The following is a 7,801-nucleotide window of genomic DNA, read 5'->3' as shown; positions in this document are numbered from 1 at the left end:
CCCTTCCAGTCCTATGACTCTATGCTGTGGGTCTTCTGGCTGTATTCCTTTCTATGCTAGCCCCAGGCCCCTCGCTCTATTTATCACGTACCACTATAGTGGTACATTTCATTACACAGAGTTTGTTGCTGATGTCAAACCAGACACACCTACCTACACTGTTGTGTTTTGATTTCCACTGCAGTTGTTCCACATCCACACAAGAGCTATATAGATGCACTTACTCCTTTCCATCCCACCTTCTTCTGCCCTCCAAGCATCACGTCTTCGATACCAGCTTTGTGGCTAAAGAACCCATCCATGTAGTTCTTAGTAGCACAGGAGAGGGAGAATTTCTGGTTTCAAATGTAAGGAAAGAAGAACACAAACTCTGATAGATTCAGCAGCTGGGACCAACCCTTATTGTTCAGGGAAAGATTATTAAAAGTGACACATTGCCTGCCACTCCAGAGATCTAGTCTGGCACTCCTTCATTCTCCCAGCATTAAACAGAGTCAATTGTATTTCAATCCAGCCAAGCCCTGGTAATGAACGCCTTCGTGTCAGTTAGGAAACCCCTAGGGGGGTCTACTCTGTGGAAATAGCTCCGCTTGCCTTCAGTTAGGCCACAAGGTTGGTCAGAACAGGGCGCACCCCCTGCTAACAGAGCTCCCCCTCGCTCTGGCTGCTGGCAAATTGGAGGAGCCTTTGTGCCAGGGGTTCAGATTGGTTCTATTCTGTCCCGTTTCATTTCTGGGTCTTAGACCACATCACTGGTCTCTGTGTGCTGGGTGGAAAAACCAGCTTCACGCAGCGAGATACCCACGAGTCTAAAGCTGGGATGTTTTGCCCATGGCGCTCTTCCTGGTGTAGAGTGAATGAGGTGAACCAGAAATCCATGGTGCTTTCTCTCTCTCTCTCTCTCCCCACACACGCATACACTCACACACACACTCAATCAATCTCATTCTCTCTCTCTTACAGTCTCACTTTCTCCCCTCCCCCCTCCTCTCTAGTTACGTGAGGTAATTTTTCAGGGAGGTCTATCCTTGGGGCAGCCCTTATGTAAGCGGGGGAATAGTCCCGCTATTGTGGGGAACTTTCCTGGCTTCTGCACCACCCTGGTGAAGTGGGCCAGCGAAAGGATCTGAGTCCTCACTCCCACTTCCTTTACCCAGTGGCCTCCCTGCCCTTGAGGACTCCCCTTCCACTCTCCTGTCTGGCAGAGTCCTCATAACCCCAACAAGGCTGGGCCCAGGATTCCTGGGGGGCTCGACCCCCAACCCTGCTGTGGTCACGTAGGACAGGGGCTAGGGTGTCCCCACTCCGGGGTACTCTCTCTGCACTGGGCACTTCTCTGACCCACTGACCATTACACACAAGTTAAAGCAAATGCAAGTTATTTAATCAATAATTAATTTTAAAAAGAATAAGGAATAATGGGAAAGGTTATAGGAAACTCATCAACCCGCTCTGTGGCAGGGAGCATCACAAACAGTGTCTCTGGAACGTCAGGGCAGTTCACAGTCTGTTCCTTGTAAGTCCCAGGCCTCCTTCTCCGGCCCTGGCTGTGCTGCAGGGATGCTGTGGGTTGGACACTTGCTCTGGTGGTGGCCACACGCTCTCAGGCTCTAAGTGGTAGGACCCTTCTTCCCAGCGTTGTCCCCGCCCTGTCGGGGTTACGATCCAAGCCTGGCCTGCAGAGCCCCTTGGCTGAGGCATCTCCCTGTGCTGGGCCCGCTGCCCAGGGTCCCCCTCGCTCTCCCCAGTTACTCACCGCACCCAGCTCCAGACTGCTCCAGCCCCAGCTGCACCACTCTGTCTCTACACTGCTCCTGCTGCTCTGCCTCCAGCTCCCTGGGCTGCTTCTCTGGCCCCTCTGGCTCTGGTTGCTACAGCTCTGCTCCCAGGACAGGTCTGCTCTGCAGGCTGCTTCTGTGACTCTGCTCCCAGCACTGACCTGCTCCCTGGGCTGCTTTTCTGGCCCCTCTGGCTCTGGTTGCTGCAGCTCTGCTCCCAGGACAAGTCTGCTCTCTCTGGTCTGTGCCTCTGGCTTTGGGGCTGCAGCTCTGCTCCCAGGACAGGGTCTGCTCTCTCTGGGCTGCTTTTCTGGTCCCTCTGGATCTGGCACAGCTCTGCTCCCCAGCTCAGCTTGGACCCCTGCTTTCTCCTTAGCTCAGCCCCACTCTGTCTGACCCAGGCAAATCCAGCTCACACAGAGGACGGGACCTCCCTGGCCTCCTGACTCCCTGATTAGCCTGCCCGCCCTGTCATTCAGGCTGACCTGGAGCATTGGCCTCTCCCCATTGTTCCTGGGGACTGTCAGTCTCAGAGTCCTGGTTTCCCATAGACCCTTCCCCTTTTAGTACTGGGAGCTAGCAACTAAAACACCCCCACTGAATGTTAGTAAGGGGGCAACAGTCCCCTTACACTTAGAGTACAGACACCGCATGCCCCACAAGCATGGCTCTAAAGAGCAGTGTAGACAGTGAGGCACGGCTTAGACATGCCTGAACCCTTAGGTTCTATCCCTACAGGGCTCTCTACTCACCCAAGCTGTGCTGTTTTTAGCAGTGTAGTGTCCTGTTGCCTCACCACTGCTGGAGCCTCTCCCTGCCTCAGGAAAAGACGCCGGCCGCAAGGAAAGGCTCTGGCGGGGGGAGGTGGCGGGGAAAGGCTCCGGCAACAGAAAGCTACTTGTACCTTTCTCACCACCGCAAGTGTAGACAAGACCTTGATTGCACCCTTACCCAAATCAGCACATCAGACAGATCTAATCCCTCTCCTCACCTGCACACCCTGCCAGGCCTTCCCTGGCGTAACTCTCCCTGCCTTGCACAGGGCAGCACAATGAGCAGGGCACAGAAGCAGCCACCACTTGGAGGCGGCCAGTTCCAGGCAGCAGCTGTTGTAATCGTGGCAAGCAGCAGGCACACACCATTTCAGAGGGCACATTTTAAAGATGCTGACTCAGTCAAGCTCCCCTGGCTTCTGAATACCATCCAACCTGCCATTCTTCTGGTGACCCTCAACCTGCAGCTGGTAGCATCACTCACTCTGTGCATCATGGAAATGTTGGCTTTGGGGTCACTGGGCTTGCCTCTTCTCCCTGGACTCTTGGCTTCACCTCACTGAGCTTTCTTCTTTGGAAAGTGCTAGGCAAAGAGCCCTCCAGATGGTTGAAACATGGCCCCTCTGAACTCGGGTTGGGAAAGACCTCCCATCTCCTGCTGCTCCTATTTTCCATGACCAATGCAGGATTGCTTGCAGTGGGATATTGCCCAATGGATTTTAAGTATCCCAAGTGGTAGAACCTCCACTGCTTCCCTTGGGAGATGAATCATTAGCCTAATATGTCTCCTCCTCAGCAAGTGCTCCCCATTCTTCTGAGTCAGAGCCTGTCTTGTGCTCTCCCCAGAAATTCCTTGTCCTCCTCAGTGACAGCTGCCCTTGGCCTCTGCAGCACTGGGAGCCACTCAGAGCTCAGCTCCCTCTTCCTAGCTTCAGCCTTGCTCTTGGCGATGGCACAGTTGGACCCGTTTCCAAAAATGCTGCCTTGTCAGGGGAATTGCTGTGGTTCACAGATGAAGTCTCTGTTTCCTTCCGTTGCCTTCTCCCCGCCACCTCCCCACAAACCCTCACGAGGGTGATCTTGACGAGAATCTAAAGAGACAGTGTGTGTCCTGCTGTTATTTTGTATGAGAAGCTGCCGGGCCAGATTAAAGCCACGCAGGAGGAAGCGCCTTTGCGCTCGTCTCTTTCGCTGCCATTTGCGAGCTGCCAGCTGTCAGCCGAGGAGAACCTTTAAAACAAACCTGGGGCCAAACCTTCGATTCAGCAGCAAACGAACAGCCCTCCCAACAGCCCCAGACATTCACTGAGAACAACACCTCATCCCGCTGCTCTGGGTCTGGGTGTCAAGTCAAACAAAGCCACACACAGGTATCCTACGAACCACAGGGCTGGCTGAGTTTTCAGAGCCAAAGGAAACTGGACTGAAGGAAGTGTGCAACCGGTATATTTTCTCTCTCACTGGCAGTAGGTTTCCACCTCAGTGGTTTGTGAGCCCGGATGCTATTTCTGCCTTCTCATAGCACTGCTGCAAGATGGATCCTCTCCCCGAGGGGAGAAGAGTCACCTTGCTATCTAAAAATAGCCTTAAAGAATGCAGGGTGACTCAGATAGCAGGGAAACCTTAATCTGATTAGCAGCACAATGGCAACGTGGGAGAGGGACACATATATACAGATGAAAGAAAAGGAGTACTTGTGGCACCTTAGAGACTAAGGATGCATACCCGATGAAGTGAGCGGTAGCTCACGGAAGCTTATGCTCAAATAAATTTGTTAGTCTCTAAGGTGCCACAAGTACTCCTTTTCTTTTTGCGAATACAGACTAACACGGCTGCTACTCTGAAATATATACAGATGGATCCTGGTTTGATGGATCCACAGGAAGGATGGGAAGGACTAGAACATACTGCCACTTTGGAGCCATGTGAATGTGGACTTAGACAAGGCCAGGCCCATCATGGGGTTACTACTGGTGGTAACAGCAGAGTAGCAGTTTGCTGTATGCAAGTACACATGTCCTACTTGCCTTCATTTCCTCTAACAGGGATACTGGTGGCTTTGCCTGGGGTTCCCATACGGCTGGCATGCTTGCTTCTTTCAATCCATGAGTGAGTTTACTGCTCGCAGTAGGGTGAGCTGCAGCCCCATAGAGTGTGAAAAGTGCTATGCAAACTCACCCCACTGGCCAATGCCTCTGGGGCACTTCACTCATGACCTGTAGTCCCCTCTGCTATCCCAGTTGAGATTCTCTACCCGCCTTCTCCCCCAGGGCTGCCAATGCATCTTCATCCAAGTCTGCAATATCCCTTGCTTTTCTGGTCAAAGATCATCACGCAGCTCTGCGGACACCCCTCAATCCTAGCATGCAGCAACGCCCAGTGATTCAAAGTCAGGCCCCAAAAATAGCTCTGCTGATCCACTTCAATCTTGACCCCGCTGTGAGCCCCACTCCCCAATTTCTCTACTGATGCACTCAATCCTGACCTGTAACGCCCTTGCTGTTGTTATTCTCCAGAGCACAGACTGATTGTGCTGCTGAATGCAGCTAAGCTGCGTGGTACACCAGTTCTCTGAAGTGCATACATGTCACTGACTGGCAGGCTGTCGTGTCGGTTTCTTGCAGATAAGAACAGACATTTGCATAGCATATTTTATCCAAAAATCCCAAAGTGCTCGGCAAACCTTACAAAGCATGTGCACTGGAATCATGTCACCCATTGCTGAAACACAACCACCTTTGGGCATAAGTGTGGCAAATTTTAAACCACCCAGGGCAACACTGCACAAACGTTCGCCACGGAAGAAAATGTACGGAACAATAACACATTCAGCTACCACTGTGGGGGAGCATTAGCCCGGACATTAGAAATAGCACCCCCTACGTTTGCTAAAAAAGCCTGGGGATTGAAATGATCAGAAACAAGCCAGGCCTCTGAAAGATGGAACTTCCTTCTGGGATCACAGCATTCCCCTTGCTCAGAGACCTCATCACCTGCTGCAGTATCCCAAGGCTCTCTCGGAGGTCTCCCGGCAGGAGAGCCACAGAAAAGACCTAAAGCCTGATTTTCAAAAGAAGTTGGGTACTCACAACTTCCACTGAATTCAATGGGAAGGGATGCTGTGGGTAATCAGCACCTCTGGCAGATCAGACCACTTGAGTCTACCTTATAAGAGGGCTGAAAGCTTCCGGAAGCTTCAGAACAGATTCCCTATTAAAAAAATCCATACTGTAAACCATAGGCTCCCTGACTGAAGAAAGTAATATAAAGACAACAGAATCTGTGTGTACTCGCTGTTTGGAGCAAGGACAGCGGGGGGTTGGTTTGGCACCTCTTGGAAATAATCAATAATTGTCTCTGTACAAATGGATCTCAGGATGCAGAAGGCCTTTAAAAGATGTGCTCTTTCTAAAATCAGTTCTTTCTCTAGAGCTTTTTGACCTTTTCCAAGCTGTGACCACAACTATGCTGGGGAAAAAAAATTCCTCTCCTTTAATTCCTCCAATTTATGTGCTTCAAGGGATGAATCAGAGCAATGAGCATCCATCAGTCGTGCACTCAAGTATGCAGCAGCAAATCAGGTAATGCAGCCATACATCAGGGTGCACAGCCAATGATCCTTATGCTGGGTATTTCAGCCATAGGATGCCTGTGCTGGATGGACTCACAGCTGGCTGTTGCCTCTCACCACTGGTGCTGCTTTATTCCCACATTTTTCTTTATCGTTTCTATTACAGCAGCTGAGATTGGGGCCCATTGTGTGAAGTGCTGTACAAACACAATAAAAAACAGTCCCTATCCCAAAGACCTTGCAACCTAAATAGACAGGACGGACAAAGAATGGGGGAAAGGAAGTTGTCCCTATCCCCATTTTATAGAGGGGGAAAGGAAATGGAGGATTAGAAGTCATCTGTGGCACAGTTGGGAATTGACTCCAGGTCTTTGGAGCCCCAGTCTAGAGGCCTGAACCACAAGGCTGTCCTTTCTCTGAAGGGACCCTCATCAAATGAAACAACAAGCAGCCTGAAATTCAGCGAACACCTTGGTGGCATAATTGTCACCTTCAGTAACTCTTCTGCTTGACCCCACCAGTTATGAGCAAATACATGTGCTATAGGGAGCCTCCACGTGATACTGTCCATGATGACAGGTGACTTGGAGATCTCTGCAGAGGCAGGCTTGGTGAGCTGTCCACATCTCCATGGCAAAATCTGTGCAAGCACAGATGGGCAAATACATCAGTGACGTAATTGTGAAGCTTCAGGCAACTAAATCCTGAGAATTTGCATCAATGGTCATTGTGACCTCTTCCATTCATTGGCCATATGAATGGCCTCTTTGCTTGCAAGAACATTTGCAGAAAGGGAAATTCTCCCAAATACACACTCAAGTGAAGGTTCACAATGAAAGGGCACATGCAGCCAATCTAAAAATCTCTATTCTGTTTATAAAAGTTTCAGTCATTCAGTAAAGGAAGAGAAATATTCTGACTTGGGTAACTCATCACACATGACAGAAAATAACAATGAAATAATGGCAGGTAGCCAAAAACATAGCTCAAGTGAACCAGTAGACTGAGATATATCTCTGAACATGTTTGAATAGGGAACACATTCATAAAAATGAAAAGTCTTTTCATGGACAATTTATTATCAGCAAAAAGAATTGTATTTGTCATTTAAATTATTCACTGTGAATATGAAATAACCTCCTGTCTGGGTCGTGAGCTGGGTTTGAATCCAGGACCTCTGGATTTGAAAGTATAAGTATCTACCACTTGTGCTAAAAGAGTAACTCTCACCTAATAGCTGTAGTAGGTTGTTAACCACATATGCAGACCAGCCACTTGAGGGGATGTGAAACTCACTGAACTAATGTGGATAACAAATACTATTCCCAGCTACCAGGGCAGGGTCCTCAGGTCAGCTCTTCAGCACCATGCACAAGAGCTATGTTGCTGAACTGGAAATCATCTCTCTGTTGTGTTTTCTCACCCATACTCTGATCGGGATGTATGCCGAAGGCATTTCATCTGAATTTTATACCATAGGCCTCAATTCATCAGATCTTTATAGGTAGGGCCCTACAAAATTCACGGCCATGAAAAATACATCATGGACCATGAAGTCTGGTCCCCCCCCGTGAAATCTGGTGATTTGTGTACTTTTACCCTATACTTTAAAGATTTCACGGGAGAGACCAGTGTTTCTCAAATTGGGGGTCCTGACCCAAAAGGGAGTTGCGAGGGGG

The sequence above is a fragment of the Natator depressus genome, chromosome 10 (assembly GCF_965152275.1).
Source record: "Natator depressus isolate rNatDep1 chromosome 10, rNatDep2.hap1, whole genome shotgun sequence".
NCBI classification, from domain to species: domain Eukaryota; kingdom Metazoa; phylum Chordata; order Testudines; family Cheloniidae; genus Natator; species Natator depressus.
This window is presented reverse-complemented; position numbering follows the sequence as displayed.